General features: G+C 43.7%; 1 protein-coding gene across 1 annotated transcript in view; it reads right to left on the bottom strand.

Moving 5' to 3' along the window:
* LOC126267143 (uncharacterized) overlaps positions 1-18,403 on the bottom strand; it is a 54,122-nt gene extending 35,719 nt beyond the window's left edge. The window contains exon 1 of the mRNA XM_049972071.1: positions 18,315-18,403. The gene's annotated coding sequence lies outside the window, so the exon portion shown is untranslated. The remainder of the gene's footprint in view (positions 1-18,314) is intronic.
* Between the last annotated feature and the right edge of the window lie 809 nt (positions 18,404-19,212).

The raw sequence follows: 19,212 nt of genomic DNA, 5'->3' as shown, positions 1-19,212 counted from the left end.
GTCAAGGCACTTTTTTGAAGTTTTGGCTGTACGTAGATTCCTTTCCTATAATGAAATTCACGAAGCTAGTGCATTGTCCTGATGAAAGATGATTTCATTTATATGAAACTAAAGGTCCTCCTCACGATTTCCTTTTCCACGCTGTTTGTGCTGAACTGTTATTGTTTCACCTTTTGAAAGTAATCCATGAGAATAAGCTCTTTTGTGTCCCAGAGAAGGCTAGCCTTAAGATTCAAATTTGCACAAACCTTTTATAAACACGCCTTTTACACGTTGCAGCTGAATGCATTTAATCACCCAGTCGCGTTTCGCCTGTATTAACAAGGGGTCATCAGTGGCTAAACTGGAATGTGACATTGGTTTTCAGGTATTCAGTTTAGATTTTAAAAAATTCACTCATATATTTTAACGTTAAATGCAAGGGTACTCTCAGTTAAAAGTATTTCGCACTTATTGACTGCTAAACTGGTTTCACTCATGTGGTAACAGATTGAAAGTCTTGCTTTTCCGGTATTTTGTGTGTTGTTAATACGTTTGAGGCAAAAATTTTCGTCTTTCACTAAATTCTTTTCATATACTGTGATTGAAACTTTATATTTACTGTGATTGGCGTCACTTTAACAGTAAACACAACTGCATCCTTTATTCGAGGTCTTTGGTATGTCATTTATTTGTGCAATTGTGCAAACAGTCTTGACTTTGTGTTAGCTTTATCTGATTCTGTGTATATAAGTGTGTGTCTGCGTGTTTGAGCTTTTTTGTTTATATCCAAAGAGAGATGATGGAGGGGTAGGTTAAGACAGCACATGTGTTTGTGAGAAGTATATTGTACCTTTTGAAGGCACATGGGTGGTAAGAGACCGGTGGCTGACTGGATTTTTTTGGGGAGGAGTAAGGAAAGGAAAGCGACTGATGGTTACCTATCAGAACGATTGTGTAGGATGTTGTCAGTTAGTGTAAACAGTGGGTTGTTTGTCATGTTGCACTGGTTATTTAAGAGTAGTTTCTTTCCTGCGTGTGTTTTGTATAAGTGATACGGGAGTTTTCTGAAAATTTGGCAGATGGCTTTAGTTATTGATTCTAATTATTTTCAAGTCTTTTTCTTTTGTAGTTGACCTGTGATTCAATTCCCTTTTTTGTCAACAATAATGACTCTCTCCTTAGTTCTTTAGCGCAACTAACTTTCTTACATGGATTACTTTGATAAGAAAGCGGATGGGAAACGATGGAAGAATTACGGTTTGTTATGTTTATCTTTACTGCTGGACCAGAATACCCGTTTCCAATCAATTTCGAAGCTTTAACACCTTTGAAAAAACTTTGATTCTTTTTTTCGAAATATCCTCTGAGTTTTTGATGTTGGGAACGAATTGAAGCACGGAAATTTCCCGGTGTGACATAGATATGAAGCTTTGTTTCTGGAAAATTGGTAAGTGCTTCGCAGTAGTATTACATGATAAATGGAGCAGTTATGTTTGGACGAGACTGAGTTTACCATGTACCAGTCGTACCACCAAGGAAAATTCCTTAGCAGTACCAGGAATCGAAGCAGGACTGACCAGCGTGGTATTCGCCTAGTCGGATATGGGAAACCGTCTAAAAACCACATCCAGTCTGGGCAGTACCCTGGTCCCCGTCGCTAATCCGCCACGCCGTCTGCCTAGGGCCGGTGCGTCTCCCCAAATCCCGGAAACGGCGTGTGAACGCGCTTTGTTATCCTGGCTGGTATTCGTCATACTTGGTACGCTCTAAAAGTAGATTATTTTCCCATCTTCAGTGCCATGGAGAGCTTGTGGCAGCCATTAGTGAGTGTATTGTAGTTTCCAAAAGTGCGCTGCTGGGATGGAATTCACAGACCTGAAAAATATTGGGTAAGTCCATTGGCCCAATAGAAGATTACGTTTGGATGTCACTGCAGGGCCAGTAAACCGCGATTAAATTTACCTCATTCCTCTCGTAAGTGTGGTGTCGACGGTGGCTGGTCTGTAAGTTTGCTACGTGGAAGTAATAATGTGACTTGACGGCACGCTATCGTCAAAGCTTCGTGAGAAGGTGCGCGTGAGTCAAAACTGTTGCTGAAAGTGAGGCCGGTTGCTAGTGGACGAGTGTCGGCGGTTGAAAATGGGGGTCAGGATCGAGCCAGGCGGCAGGTGCTAGTGACCCCAGCAGCGGCGGACGCGGCGCCGTTACGAAAGCGCCTGCGGTGGGCGTCGTGGCGAGGCGTCCGCAAACGGGACGCACGGCGTCGCTGGCTGCGTCACGCGCGGCGGTGAAAGTGCGCGCCGGCTGTTGCCAAGACTGCGCCTCGGGCCGGGACGCTACCTTGAGGCGCGTCTACTGCGAGCGTCTAGCAAAGGCGAGGCCTCGCTAGCACAGTAATGTCTGAGGCTGCTGCTGCAAGAACCTGCTGCTATATATGAGGGGCGTGCAATAGCTAACACAACACATTTCCTTTATCGCCCATTTCTGGTTGAAAAAATGTGGGATTTACAGTGGGACATGGCGGAATATTTCCACTTCTGCCGCTATAGTTTCAAGAGGTTCCGATAGGTGCCGGCGCTATACGTAGCCTTCGAAATGGAGTCTGTAAAGGAGGTGCGTTCCAAGCACAGAAGTGTCACTGAGTTTCTTTTGGCGGAAAACCAGAGCGTCGCAGATATTCGCATGAGTCTACAGAATATCTACGGAGAACTGTCAGTGAACAAAAGCACGGTGAGTCGGTGTTTGAGCCGGCCGCTGTGGCCGAGCGGTTGTAGGCGCTTCAGTCTGGAGCCGCGCGACCGCTACGGTGGCAGGTTCGAATCCTGCCTCGGTCATGTATGTGTGTGATGTCCTTAGGTTAGTTAGGTTTAAGTAGTTCTAAGTTCTAGGAGACTGATGACTTCAGGTATTAAGTCCCATAGTGCTCAGAGCCATTTGAACCATTTTTTTCGGTGGTTGATACATATCTCGTCATCGCAACAAGGTCGCGTAAAGTTGTCAGACCTCCCGCGTGGCGGCCGGGCGCACACAGCTGTGATTCCTACAATATTGGAACGTGCACACTGTGATTCGAGGTGATCGAGGGATCACAATCAGACACATCGCTGCTCAACTGGACGTGTCTGTTGGTAGTGCTGACACACTCGTCCACCAGTTAAAGGCGTGTTTCTGCGTTTCTCGTTGCCCAACAGCAGAGCAACGAAGGGCCTTCTGCGCTGAAATATTTGCGCCTTACAATCCTTTGTCGTGCATCGCCACAGACGATGAAACATTGGTTCGTCACTTCGAACCGGAAAGAAAACGGAAATCCGTGGAATGACGATACACCACCTCTCCTCCGAAGAAGAAATTCAAAGCCGCACTCTCAGTAGGTAAAGTTATGACGAGAGTCTTCTGGAACTCTGATGGCGTCATTCTGTTTGATGTCCTCCCTAATAGTACAACGATAAACTCTGAGGCGTATCGTGTTATTCTCAAGAAACTGAAGAAATAACTTCGGCGTATTCGTTACTACAAAAATGCAAGCCAGCTTCTCCTTCTTCAGGACAACGTAAGGCTTCACACAAGTCTGAGCATCCGAGAGGTGTTCACAAAACTTCATTGAACTGTTCTTCCTCGTCCAGTCTACAGCCAGGATGTCGCGCCATCCGACTTCCGTATTTTTGGCCCAATGAAAGGGATGCACTCCAACGGAGTGGATGATGCGGATGTTATTGATGCAGCAAGACATCGGCTCCGTCGTCGACTGGTAGAGTGGTACGATACAGGCATGCAGGTCCTCCCAGTAAGGTGGCGTAAGGCCGTTGCATTGAACGGAGATTATGTTGGTAAACAAGGTTTGTACCCAAAGAGTGGGGAATAATACGGTGTATTGTAATCCTGAATAAAATCAATCTGCTTTCAGAAAAAAGTGTCTTGCATTATTGAACTCCCCTTATATTTCCTTGGAGACTATTTTTGACGTTGCAAACGTTTCGGAATGATTTACTTGTTTCGCTGTTAATCACCCAAAACATTATGACAATCGCTCACGGCAAGACAGGTTGCCGCTTGGTTTCATTGCGGGCACGTGATGTGTCATAAGGGAAGTAAACAAACAGACCAGAGACAAGTGGGGGAGCATTCTGGCGACTACACTGGCGGCAAATGGGGAAATCGGCTGACATGAACGACTTTGAACAAGGACAGAGTGTTGAGGGTCGGCACTTAGGAACGAATTTCTCGGAAACAGAGAAGGCCGTCGTCTATTCGCATTCTGTTGTCTTGAGTATCTATGCAGTGTCTGAAACCACGAACAGGCGATGAGGTGTCGGACCTCAACTCATCACATAACGTGGAGGTCAGAGCGTTGCCTGCTCTGTAGAGACGGACAGATTCTGCTGATCTGTGGAACATCTGACGACATGGTGGAATGGATACAGGATCGTCGATTTCGAATGTGATCAAAGGGAACACACCTGGTCGAATGAATCACGTCATCATCCAAGCGAACGGCTGTTCGATACATAAACCTCGCCACGGACGCTGGTCGGTGGAGGCAACGTTATGCTATAGGGGACGCTCACCTGGGCTTACATGAGACTTGTGGAGGTAATCAAGGCACCATCACAATGGACAATGAGTTCTAGATTAATCTAGTTTAAGACTGTTTAACTTTAAGTAATATTTCTTTGTATGTATGTATGTATGTGTGTGTGCCCCCCCCCCCCCCCCCCCCCCCCCCCCATGAACCATGGACCTTGCCGTTGGTGGGGAGGCTTGCGTGCCTCAGCGATACAGATGGCCGTACCGTAGGTGCAACCACAACGGAGGGGTATCTGTTGAGAGGCCAGACAAACGTGTGGTTCCTGAAGAGGGGCAGCAGCCTTTTCAGTAGTTGCAGGGGCAACAGTCTGGATGATTGACTGATCTGGCCTTGCAACATTAACCAAAACGGCTTGCTGTGCTGGTACTGCGAACGGCTGAAAGCAAGGGGAAACTACAGCCGTAATTTTTCCCGAGGACATGCAGCTTTACTGTATGATTAAATGATGATGGCATCCTCTTGGGTAAAATATTCCGGAGGTAAAATAGTCCCCCATTCGGATCTCCGGGCGGGGACTACTCAGGAGGTTGTCGTTATCAGGAGAAAGAAAACTGGCGTTCTACGGATCGGAGCGTGGAATGTCAGATCCCTTAATCGGGCAGGTAGGTTAGAAAATTTAAAAAGGGAAATGGATAGGTTAAAGTTAGATATAGTGGGAATTGGTGAAGTTCGGTGGCAGGAGGAACAAGACTTCTGGTCAGGTGACTACAGGGTTATAAACACAAAATCAAATAGGGGTAATGCAGGAGTAGGTTTAATAATGAATAGGAAAATAGGAATGCGGGTAAGCTACTACAAACAGCATAGTGAACGCATTATTGTGGCCAAGATAGATACGAAGCCCACACCTACTACAGTAGTACAAGTTTATATGCCAACTAGCTCTGCAGATGATGAAGAAATTGAAGAAATGTACGATGAAATAAAAGAAATTATTCAGATAGTGAAGGGAGACGAAAATTTAATAGTAATGGGTGACTGGAATTCGAGTGTAGGAAAAGGGAGAGAAGGAAACATAGTAGGTGAATATGGATTGGGGCTAAGAAATGAAAGAGGAAGCCGCCTAGTAGAATTTTGCACAGAGCACAACTTAATCATAGCTAACACTTGGTTTAAGAATCATGAAAGAAGGTTGTATACGTGGAAGAACCCTGGAGATACTAAAAGGTATCAGATAGATTATATAATGGTAAGACAGAGATTTAGGAACCAGGTTTTAAGTTGTAAGACATTTCCAGGGGCAGATGTGGACTCTGACCACAATCTATTGGTTATGACCTGTAGATTAAAACTGAAGAAACTGCAAAAATGTGGGAAATTAAGGAGATGGGACCTGGATAAACTGAAAGAACCAGAGGTTGTACAGAGTTTCAGAGAGAGCATAAGGGAACAATTGACAGGAATAGGGGAAAGAAATACAGTAGAAGAAGAATGGGTAGCTCTGAGGGATGTAGTAGTGAAGGCAGCAGAGGATAAAGTAGGTACAAAGACGAGGGCTGCTAGAAATCCTTGGGTAACAGAAGAAATATTGAATTTAATTGATGAAAGGAGAAAATATAAAAATGCAGTAAATGAAGGAGGCAAAAAGGAATACAAACGTCTCAAAAATGAGATCGACAGGAAGTGCAAAATGGCTAAACAGGGATGGCTAGAGGACAAATGTAAGGATGTAGAAGCTTATCTCACTAGGGGTAAGATAGATACTGCCTACAGGAAAATTAAAGAGACCTTTGGAGAGAAGAGAACCACGTGTATGAATATCAAGAGCTCAGATGGCAGCCCAGTTCTAAGCAAAGAAGGGAAGGCAGAAAGGTGGAAGGAGTATATAGAAGGTTTATACAAGGGCGATGTACTTGAGGACAATATTATGGAAATAGAAGAGGATGTAGATGAAGACGAAATGGGAGATACGATACTGCATGAAGAGTTTGACAGAGCACTGAAAGACCTGAGTCGAAACAAGGCCCCCGGAGTAGACAACATTCCATTAGATCTACTGACGGCCTTGGGAGAGCCAGTCATGACAAAACTCTACCAGCTGGTGAGCAAGATGTATGAGACAGGCGAAATACCCTCAGACTTCAAGAAGAATATAATAATTCCAATCCCAAAGAAAGCAGGTGCTGACAGATGTGAAAATTACCGAACTATCAGTTTAATAAGCCACGGCTGCAAAATACTAACGCGAATTCTTTACAGACGAATGGAAAAACTGGTAGATGCAGACCTCGGTGAGGATCAGTTTGGATTCCGTCGAAATGTTGGAACACGTGAGGCAATACTGACCTTACGACTTATCTTAGAAGAAAGATTAAGAAAAGGCAGACCTACGTTTCTAGCATTTGTAGACTTAGAGAAAGCTTTTGACAATGTTGACTGGAATACTCTTTTTCAAATTCTAAAGGTGGCAGGGGTAAAATACAGGGAGCGAAAGGCTATTTATAATTTGTACAGAAACCAGATGGCAGTAATAAGAGTCGAGGGGCATGAAAGGGAAGCAGTGGTTGGGAAAGGAGTGAGACAGGGTTGTAGCCTCTCCCCGATGTTATTCAATCTGTATATTGAGCAAGCAGTAAAGGAAACAAAAGAAAAATTTGGAGTAGGTATTAAAATTCATGGAGACGAAGTAAAAACTTTGAGGTTCGCCGATGACATTGTAATTCTGTCAGAGACGGCAAAGGACTTGGAAGAGCAGTTGAACGGAATGGACAGTGTCTTGAAAGGAGGATATAAGATGAACATTAACAAAAGCAAAACGAGGATAATGGAATGTAGTCAAATTAAATCGGGTGATGCTGAGGGAATTAGATTAGGAAATGAGACACTTAAAGTAGTAAAGGAGTTTTGCTATTTAGGAAGTAAAATAACTGATGATGGTCGAAGTAGAGAGGATATAAAATGTAGACTGGCAATGGCAAGGAAAGCGTTTCTGAAGAAGAGAAATTTGTTAACATCGAATATAGATTTATGTATCAGGAAGTCGTTTCTGAAAGTATTTGTTTGGAGTGTAGCCATGTATGGAAGTGAAACATGGACGATAACTAGTTTGGACAAGAAGAGAATAGAAGCTTTCGAAATGTGGTGCTACAGAAGAATACTGAAGATAAGGTGGATAGATCACGTAACTAATGAGGAGGTACTGAATAGGATTGGAGAGAAGAGAAGTTTGTGGCACAACTTGACTAGAAGAAGGGATCGGTTGGTAGGACATGTTTTGAGGCATCAAGGGATCACAAATTTAGCATTGGAGGGCAGCGTGGAGGGTAAAAATCGTAGAGGGAGACCGAGAGATGAGTACACTAAGCAGATTCAGAAGGATGTAGGTTGCAGTAGGTACTGGGAGATGAAGAAGCTTGCACAGGATAGAGTAGCATGGAGAGCTGCATCAAACCAGTCTCAGGACTGAAGACAACAACAACAACATGTGTGTGTGTGTGTGTATAAACGCCTGAAGATGAACATAATATGTTCGAAACGCGTTGTATTATGTTAAATTAAACATAAAATAAAAAAAAATTGACTGGTAGCAGGACCTAGAAATAAATAATCACCATGATAGCTGTGGATCACGTGAACATTGTTGCGGACCTCCTGGATCCCTTCATGCTCGACATCTTGCCCAAGGGTGATGGCTTCTCCCAGTAGCATAACTGTCGCCTCATATGGTCAGAATCGTGCTACAGTGGTTTGAGGTGCATGATAATGAACTCACGTTGATATTTGTTGCATTGAAAAGGTGGTCCAACACGCTGCTAAGCAGGTGGTAACTATGTTTTGCCTCATCACTGTATTTGACGATGGAAAGGTTTATGGTTTGGTACTGATTCGGATTTAGTATGCACACAAATTGTAGGGCACCTATGATAGCACTAGTTGCTTGCGATGCTGTATGTGTGTACGTAATTCGATATCGCAGCTTAGTGCTCAGCATAGATGGCTGCTATACGAAGGACCAGGGTCTGATTCTCTGCACTGCCAAGGATTTTTCATGGGTGGGAGAACAGGTCTGGGGCGGACTCGGCCTCGTGATACCAACCGAGGAGCTATTTGATCGAATAGCAGCGGCTTCACGGCCCGGACATTCTGCAGAACTGCCGGGAGAGTCGGGTGATGACCACATGCCCCTCCAAACCATATCTGCGTGACATCCCAGAACACAGAGTGACAGGCATCCCGTAGAGATCCATCGGGCCTTTAGGGCCTCACGAGGAGCTCTTTTCTCATGTGTGTACGTACTGAGCGATAATTAAGTGCAAAACTCTGTGAAAACCTCGCTACTGGTCTACTGATTCACTTGCCCACAACGCCAACAGGCGGTTTTTAATCTCGTGGTGGGCAGTAGACATGATGTTTTGGCTCGTAAGTTTAGTGACCACTGTTAAAACGACATCCGTCTAAAGTTTGTATGTTAATGGAGAATGGAGGAACATTTGTGTTAAACGTCACATCTTCGACAAGTTCATCACAGACGTAGTCCTAGGTTGGATGACGATGGACGTAGTAGTAAACTGGCCGCTGTCTTTCCGAAATCTCGTTTGGTGAGCTGACGGAAATATCAGCAGTTGTCGAAGATGTCACTGGGCAATTTTCTTAATTGAACATTTTAAACGCCAGGAGAAACTCAGGTTTCACAAATCTTCATATGTCACCTCAATATTCATAGGAATACTCCCTATTTAACGTTGGCTATAAGTTACACCCAATGCCTTGTTAACAGTTCACAACTACAACTTGCACGACGTCGATCTGTTTCTTCCTTATTTTAAACAGTCGGTTTAAGAACACGTTTCTCTGTATCTTTCTTGAGTAAAATCTCATAACTGAAACAACAATCCTTAACCGAGTTACTTTATGTACTTTCGGCAAGTAAAACTGCAGATAACTGCAGTTACATAGTACTGAACTGTCGATGACGAAGAGGAGGAGGAGCAGATTAGTGTTTAACGTCCCGTCGACAACATGATCATTAGAGACGGAGGACAAGTTCGTATTAGGGAAGGATGGAGAAGGAAATCGGCATTTGCCTGAAGCGGTTTATGGAAAGCACAGATATCCTAAATGAGGATGACCGGAAGGGGGTTTGAACTGTCGTCCTCAGGAATGCAAGTCCAGTGTGCTAACCACTGCGTCACCTCGCTTGGGGTTCACTGTCCATGCATAATATCTGCGGTGGATAGTAAGAGATTGTGTGCAATGAAAAATGTCTTTGACGTAGAATTTTTGTTGTTCTAGAGCATTTGCCTTCGAAATTATGCTCACTGTAGATTTGGTAGTTCTTATGTAGAGTAAAACTGAAGTTCTCCGCTCTACACAAACTGTTTTACGTTATAAAAAATTAGACTTACTTTAAATAAATGACATTTTCAAATACTCTTACCAGTTCTACAAATCATTTAGGAAGACCGCGGCTTTAAAATTTAGCACTGAACAAGGCTGGAAAATAACACGGGATGTATGGTGTTTTAGTCTGGTTGACGATTAGCTCAGAAATGGCTGGTGGTTTTCTCTGTCCTAACGACTGTTTGCTCTGTAGAACATTGTCAGATCTAGTATAGAACTTTGCCATTGATGATGTCACTGCCGGCATCATGTCATCTAAAAGACCAAACAAGAGGTAACAGCCCTGAAATCACGCACGACGTTAAGCGTACACAGATGTGAGGAAAACCACTTAACTTCCACAGTAAAACATGAAACCATAGGGTTTTAGCACCATATTCATTCATGTAGCGGATTGTAAAGCCGTATTACGTAAAAGTCTGAAAATACAGTTGTATAATTAGCAGTCTCCGCAGCTAAACGCATATCCTGAGTCGTGAGAGACAGTTAATGCGGAGTGTGAGGTAAAAAATGTAACCAGGAAGGAGCTACATCCAACGCCCTGCGTCGTTACCACGCTTGCGGTTCTAACCGTGTAAATTGTGTTTCGAAACAGCGAAGCGTAGGTGCTGACAATCTCTTATTCACTGCTTTTCCATCATTAAATTCTTCTGGTTTTATGCGATGTAAGGAAGGAGTCGTCAACAAAGCTTGCCATAAAAAAAGGACAGTTGTTCTATGGGATCATTAGCCAGGTAACACAAAGGGATAGGCACATTAATTGGGGAGATTTTCATTTTCATGCATAGACACCTTTCCTCGCGTGACATGTTCCGTCTTAAATGTAACTATTGAAATGACTGTGATAGTCCACTTTCAGGTGTTATTCTTCGATGTTTGTGTCTTCTTCACCACACAGCAAGATCCATTGTGGATTGTGGTCCATGGCGGGGGAGGAGGGGGCAGCATCGTCTTCAGTTATCTTCCCCATCTGTACATGCAGCTGCTGGTTGGCTGCAGAAGATTACTGAAGATGTCGTTCCCAGACAGATCAAGAGTGACAACGAGGTTGGCCATCTGAACAGGAGACAAGCATCGAAACGTAACGACTGAAAGAGATGTTCGTGATTATATCTGAAAGGAAAATTTCTTGTTACAAATGACTATTGCTCACACTCAGCCAATAAATGGCTAATTTAAACATTGTGCTCGTGTTTTTGATAAGATAAGGGGGAAAGCGAAATGTGGTGTAATCATCTTGTCTCCCTCCTTGCGAATGGTGGGACATAAAATTATTATCTGAAGTCTTCATCCGACGATCAGAGCCGGTATCACATATCCTCAGTTGACGAGGGGCTGTGGGGAGATTTGGGAGAGGTTCCAGCAAACAGTCCAAAACTGTGGCGAACAGCCACTACGTAACTACACCCTTGTTGGCCAAAATGTGGCGAAGAAAATTTATTCCACTGTTGGTGTCGTATAGCAACATTTTCTACGGAATCGATTATAGACTTTTGTTGATCACTTCAGGATTCGGCTATAGAGCTCTAGGAAAGTCATTTACTGTTAAGACAGAGATTGGAAAACCTTCCCAAATGTTACGTTTCGAAAACGAGGAGAAGAAGTAATACATGTTTTTAAAATTATCTTACTGGAATTTTCCCAAAAATTCGCATAATTTCGTTTCTACTCTCCTTTTCTACCGCTTCCCAAACCAGTTGATTTCAGTGGAACAATCTATGCTTTCCAGTCAGCGTTTAATATTTTTAAACTGTAGCACTTGGCTTCAACAGAGCGTTCGCGTGTTCTGCAAATACTAAATGCAAACTTACGTGGAACAGTAATTACAATCTAACAAGCAGGTTTTCAACAATCAGAAGACGTGGTTCACGTCTCTTTCGTCTCTATTGATAGATTCAAGTATGGTAAGCACAAAGAGGCCACTATTTACGTACTACGGGTAAGTGCAGTTTCCAGTTGGCATTAACGACTTTGCAAAGGAACAAAGTCTGCTTGTTCTCTCGAACCATCTGTACAAATTAGAACCAAGTGCTGATTTTCTTTTGGTTTGTTCAGTTACTTGTTCAGATTATTTGATAGAAACACTTAATACGTAATGCGATCTTGCGACAAGGAATCTCAAGTGCTGTAAACGATCCCACGCGTTAGCGACTGGATGACTCTGAGAAGCTGTTCAGCTTCCCAATTAGGGAACGTTGGCGCAACTCGAACAGGGTTCATCTCACGTGAAGTATGAGTGAGTTATATCAAATGTGGTTGTTCGGCATCTGCATCTGCCTTTGTACTAGACAAGTCTAGTACGGTGTGTGGTGGAAGATACATGGTGTGCCAGATTCATTAAGTTGAAAGGTGTAATATGTCTCTAGAATTACTGTGTACTGGAAAATGGGCTCTGAAAGTTCAGGTTATGATCCACCGTCTTGCACTACCGATTTCTTGTCGCCTGTCCACTGTGGTTTGTTGAGCATTTCTGTGATACCCCCACATTTACTTAACAGATCCACAGCGAATCACGCAATCTTCTTTGAATCGTCTCTATCTCTGCAATTAATTCAATTGAAAATGGTCTCAGTCTGACGAACAACAATTCAAGATTTCGTCGAACCAGGGACTTGTAGACAACATTCGTGAATGAATTGTGTACCTTTAAAATCATCCAGCAAATCTCATTATGGTTTCCAAGTTGTCTATGTCTAGATTTATGAATTTGTTCCATTATAAATCGTCTAGGTGGATATTCCTACACCGTTGATGGTTCTGACTACCAACGAGCAGTCAAACAATTTCTTATTCGTCTGGTAGGTACCTAACCAGCGATCCAGAGTTAGACCTCTTCAAACCATCCGAGACCAAAGTGAGAAACAGTTACCCTAAAATGGATAGTCTTTCATCGATTTCCTATCCTTGCCCAGTACCATAATATGATTCGGAGAAAAATACTGGGAGCTGTCAATGTACTAAGGACAAATAAAACATAAACTTTTAAAACGAATCAGGTTCAAATGGTTATAAGCGCTATGGGATTTAACATCTGAGGTTGTCAGTCCCCTAGACTTAGAACTACTTAAGGACGTCTCACACATTCATGCCCGAGGTAGGATTCGAACCTGCGACCGTAGCAGCTGCGTGGTTCCAGGCTGAAGCGCCTACAACCGCTCGACCACAGCGGCCGGCAAAAGAATCAGGGATAAATTCATGCTGGTTGTACTGGATCTCGAGTACTGCAAAGACGTTTTGTTTTCATGGCAGGAGCACATTGCATTTGGTCCTCTTACAATAGTCCTGATATTCCGTAAACGTGTACTTTATTTATTAAACAACGATGTGGAACTGTATCGACAGCTGTGCAGAAGTCAGGAAACACGGCATCGACCTAGGCTCCGCTATCTATCATTTTCTTCAACTCGTAAACGAGTAGAGTGAGTCGGTTTCACACAGTCAGTGCCTACGGAATTCTCTTTAATCTGTACAGAGAAACTGAGAAAACTGCAAGAAAAATCCATTATATGCGAGCTCAAGATGTGTTCGATACTTTTGCAACGAACTGATGCCAAAGAGGTGTTTATAAAGTTCTGTTCATCTGCCTTGCCATTCTTAAACAACTAGAACGCTCCGAGCCTTTTTCAGACACTGTCAGTATGTGTGTCTCTGATGAATAAAGTATTGCGTTCGTGTTACTTATGACTGTGGAAGAAGAGAGAAGGTGAAACTTGATACCGCTATGTGGCAAAAACCTCCAGTTGTCCAAATGGTAAAACGTGTCCAGCCAAAGGACAGATCGCCACCAAGAGTGACTTATACTTTCTCCTCACAGTATGCTGCAGAGGCCTCTGGAGCTTCAACTGAGGACAGTGACACATGATTTAGCGATGGAGAACATTTTTAGCGACCTCTCCTCCTTTTATTGGCAAAGTTCCTACAACGAGGATTGTTACCTCCACGCAGAGAGTCACATTTTCCCCTCATTGTCACGGAACCGACTGCCTTGCAGCTTAATCGAAGCATTGTGACGCTCGTGCAGTCATCACGGATTCTTTTATCGTACAATATTTTGGAAAAGAGGCGGTAAGCAGCGAACCGGGTCAAGATAATTGCTGTTAGCACCGTCATTACGTTAGTGATTCAGTGCGCGAAACGGCCTCTCTCGTCTGCTCGGTATTGGTGTTAAGGACGCTTTCGTGCCTCGCAGATGTGTGTTAACCGTGGGGCTAAGCGAACGACCGTTGAATGAAAGACAGTGCACTCCGCCGCTATTAAATGGGGATGGGAAACAATACGCTAGGCGATTTTTAAATGGTGACTTACTATCTTTTGAGTTCGATTACTTTCTGAGTGATAAAGCTATATGTAACAGCTACATAATTTATGTAAGTCGAAGCGTCTTCACAACCTTGGTAGGTTTTACGATGAAGTTTAATATAAGAAGGCGTGCTGAAAAGTTATGTCTCCCAATTTTTTATGAAAATTTTAAAGCTTTTTAAAAAGAAGAAACGTCATTAACATTCTACGTCTTTGTTCTTCATTATTACATATCCGCAGCCCTCTGCTACTTGAGGGTTCCGAATGGCAGTGTGTAACGTGGAGGTATGTAACGTAACTATGTCAGTGTGTGAGAATTCGAAGATTTAGTACACACATGGAGCATTCTCTCCTTAACATGACAATGCCAGACCACACACGAGCGCTGCGAGATCTGCAATAAACCGACGTCTTGGGTTCACAGCCATCGATCGTCGTCCATGCGGTCCCGACTTGCCTCATCTCATTTTTGTCTTTCGATGACTTCACTTTCATAGTGATAAGGCTGTGCAAGCACAGGTGATATTGTGGCTCCCTCAACATTCTGTAGCGACGGTATCAAGAAACTGATCTCTCGCTGAGAGAAATGTGTTCGTCGCCAGGGTGAATATACCGAAATAAATATATAGACATGAAGCATAAAGATGTAGAATGTTAATAAAGTTGGTTTTATTTAAAAAGGTTTAACAGTTTTCACATAAAAAATTCGGAGGCATTAATTTTCAGCACGCCCTCGTGGAGTCGACTGTACATGCTTCACACAGTGTTTATTTAGCGATTTAACGATTCCATCTTCAGGTGACATTTGCGTGGTTGTTTATCTATGTTCACACCCACTCCCTCCCCTCCTCCCCCCTTTATCAGAGACATATATAATCGAGTCAAAAAATGTTCAAATGTGTGTGAATTCCTAAGGGACCAAACTGCTGAGGTAATCAGTGCCTAGACTTACAGACTATTTAAATTAACTTACCCTAAGGGCAAAACACACACTCATGCCCGAGGGAGGACTTGAACCTCCTGCGGGAGGGTCCGCGCAATTCGTGACATGGCGCCTCTAACCGCGCTGCCACTCCGCGTGGCCTATAACAGAGTCCACGTGAGTATTTGTATGCAATACACTCACACAAGGAAAAGGAAGGAACGTCAAAGTTTTAGGTTCCGCCGACAACAGAACACAAACTCGGGTTACGGAAGGCACATTTCTACTTCTACACCTTTACTTCCCGAGACACCTTCCGGTGTGTGGCACCAGTGATATTTTTCCGGAACCTGATGCTCCTGCTCGGATAAGCGGGCTTTTGCAGGTAGCATACAGGCACAGAACGAATTTGTTTCCCACCTAGCTGTGTAGCACAGTGTGCTGTTGCCTACGACACCTGTTAGTAGGACACAAGCTCCAACATGATCTCGCCGGCCGCGGTGGTCTAGCGGTTCAGGTGCTCAGTCTGGAACCGCGCGACTACTACGGTCGCAGGTTCGAATCCTGCCTCGGGCATGGATGTGTGTGGTGTCCTTAGGTTAGTTAGGTTTAAGTAGTTCTACGTTCTAGGGGACTGATGACCACAGATGTTAAGTCCCATAGTATTCAGAGCCATTTGAACCATCCAACATGATCGCGAATTGAACAGTGACCCGAAAATGGAATAAATTTCCTTTATTTCACGTCTATGGTCACAAATTTTTAGGTCCTCAGGCTACCGGTTTCGGTCAGCAACGACCATCTTCAGATCTGTTTTATAAAAACTTTTCCTAACATGCAGGTGCCGTAGTGGCATTTGACGATGCCACTATGGCTCCAGTAAATGGGGGCATTAGAAGGTTGAAAAAGTGCGACCTGCTGGTTTTCCCCAGCTTCGGGTGAGAGCTTGTTTGGATTGGAATGTGACAGTTTCGTTGTGACTTGGCGAAGCCAACGAATGTGATAGCAAAGAACCACCTCAAGTGACTTTGCCTCCACAGAAATGTCAACACGTTCCATCTCCGCACAAGTGTCACACCGCACAATTGTCACAAACTGAGACCATCCAGGTACTCATCTTAAGTGATTTAGGGAACTTATAGAAAACTTAAATATGTTCCGGATGACTTGAAGGGGATTTGAACCGCCTTCATCGGAATACGATTCCAGTGTCATAGTAAACGCTCTCAGAGGTCAAGCACCTGAAAGCATATCCCTGTAAGCGAGCTTTGCTATCGACTAGCGCATACGACGGCTAATGTTTGATAGATGTGGGTTTGGGAACATAAACGCCAAACGCTCATAACGGTTATTACTTGCAGATGGTGTTATTAAATTGCAGTAATGGCAGCGAACGTAAATTAAAATCCACAAGAAACACACGCAGGCAGTATTCTCAATTTGCCCAGAACCTTTACACAAGAAGGGATGATTCAGAATCTTAGTTCCCTCAGAGAGATATTTCACATTATTTTGCAGACAATTCAGTCTGATGCTGTTATAGGCAAACTGACAAAGCGTCGAATGTATTAGAAGAAATCCACAAATGAACTGGAGTCAAAGCAAAGCACACAGAAAATGGTGCCAAAAGGTAAACTCTGTAAAGAGCTCGCTGTTAGATTGGTTGCCTTGGTGACTACATGGGCTGGCACAGTAGCCATGGATGTGAAATACATGCAGTAAAGACGAGAGTCGTGGTACGGGTTCAGTTTTCGACATAGTTATGATGGGAAGAAAGCGAGAGCATACGGCGACGCGTAGACACACTTGCTGAGCAGACAAACTGCGAAATAAACAGAAAACAGCTGAGAAAAAGAATGTGGTGTTGAAAGTTCTGTATTTCGAAAGACTTACGAAACATAACGGATATTAGAATCGATATGGTTCAGGCGAAGAATTTCTTTTTCAGGGACGTGATTTTCTAATCGAAGTATAGGTATAGAAAATAAGAACGAATTTCTGACGGTGTACGTGCGAAAATGAAACTTGGACCGTGTGAAAGTCGAAGGTGAATAAATGTGTGAAGCATGTGGAACGTAGTGGTACGGAGTGATGGTTTGTGTTCTCTTACTTTTTCAAAATAAAGTGTAAGAATCGTAAGCAAACGCTATAATAGTTGGCCTGCTGCACTATTATATCCCCTGATGTCAGTACTGAAAATCAGAATTCTCAACTTAGGAGTCAAAACCGTGCAGCAAACAGTATTTTCACTTTCTGTCATTAAGTGATTGCTATACACTGCTGACTACCTCAGCCATAGCCGAACCCCTTTTGGTTGCATTGTTTTAACGAGATCTCCAGAGACTCAGAACAGACATTACGTGATCATCGCCAATTTTACATTAATGTTGCTGATTATTGCTGTAGCGCTGTTTCAGAATCATTGAAGGGATAAGACTTTACCATTACTTTTATTTCTATTGGTCAAATATTTTTTCTGTTTGTTTTAAACTTTAACTAAAAAAAAACAATAGCTGATGAGTTTTCGTGAAACCTGTACAGCAAAGACATTTTGTAATTTCCCGCTAGTATGTGTTTATAGTCGGGAAGGGTAGTAGGTTTTACTTAAACTGTGAATCGAAGTCGTTATCTTCTTGGCCTGAGATCGATAAAAGTACGTATGTTATGAACAGGAACATCAGTTGAAACAGAACATCGCTTCACTATAGTTAGTCCGACTGGAGGTGGACATGCTGCAAATAATTTCAAATATTATTGTGCTGGCGCTACTAAATACACTTTGATGGAAGCTCCAAGTGAAATGACAACGAATTATTATTTATCAGACTCTGTAGTACTGCTTATGTGGTGTGGAGACGAGAATGTTATGTTAAAAACGACACATAAAATTTCAACGCCACGTAACTAACAATAAAAATTGTCGTAAAATATTTTCCTCTTTCTTGTCAAATCAGACTGCATCAAAATGTGTCTGCCTTTATCATCATTACAACTTTCGCGGTGATAGCAAACTTTTTTTCGATGTTTAGCATTTGATGTCTTATGGGGCTCAGAAGGTAACTTATGGACGAAAAAAAATTTTTAAGATGAAAAAACATCGCGACTGGTTGCCGTTCTTCTACAAAGAAAAAAAAAAAGAAGGTCTTTGACAGCATCGACGGCAGCCGCGTTAGCGCATCCACTTACCTTGGAACGCGGGACGAGAGGCGGTTAGAAAATCCGTGCGCTGCGCCGCAGTCGTGTGTTTATATAGGGTGGGGTGGGGGGCGCGGAAGGCTGCAGACGGGAGAAAGGAAGAGGGTGAGGAGGGCGCCCGCCGCGGATCGTCCTCTTCCCCTCCCACCTACTAGACTTCCCCCCCCCCCCCCCCCCCCCCCGCTGACAACGCGGAGTTTACAGACTCATCCTCGGCGGCAGCCTCCGCAGTACCGGCGTCTGCACGAGCTCCTGACCTTGAGAGCTCTTCAGCTGCACTTTCACTTTTCTTCATTCAATGTCAGTCCGTGTATCCTCCTCCCTTCCTGCCGCTTGCAACCAGGATCGCTGCGGCGGCGGAGCTCCTGGAAGTCAGTCGGTACTAAAAATTCGTTCCCGGTAAGACCGCAAGGTCACCCACGGTTCAAGAACCCGAGAGAGTCAACGGGTAGAAGAGACCGGAGTGGGGTCTGATATTACAGTTAGCGAACGTCAAACAGTATTCAGTGCGGACAAAACCAACTGGCTAGGCACTAGTGCTCTCTGTTAGCGCAGCAGACGTTAAACCATAACCACATCGTACCGAGTGCTGTTTTCGTTTTTCTTTTTCATTTTTTTTGGTGTCTAAATTATGAACAGGAGGCAGGTACGAGGGTCATTCCAAAAGTCATGGCAACTGTGGTATATTGTGTGAACGTGTGAAATCACCGTAATCGCAGTAAATAAGTCTAAAGCTCGCGGTGAACATTACCGAAATCAACTGAAACGCCAGCCGGTGTGGCCGAGCGGTTCTAGGCGCTTCAGTCTGGAGCCGCGCGACCGCTCCGGTCGCAGGTTCGTATCCTGCTTCGGGCATGGATGTGTGTGATGTCCTTATGTTAGTTAAGTT

Source organism: Schistocerca gregaria, chromosome 4, assembly GCF_023897955.1.
Source record: "Schistocerca gregaria isolate iqSchGreg1 chromosome 4, iqSchGreg1.2, whole genome shotgun sequence".
Classification (NCBI taxonomy): Eukaryota; Metazoa; Arthropoda; class Insecta; order Orthoptera; family Acrididae; genus Schistocerca; species Schistocerca gregaria.
Note: the sequence above shows the minus strand (reverse complement) of the source record. Positions and strands in the feature narration are given on the sequence as shown.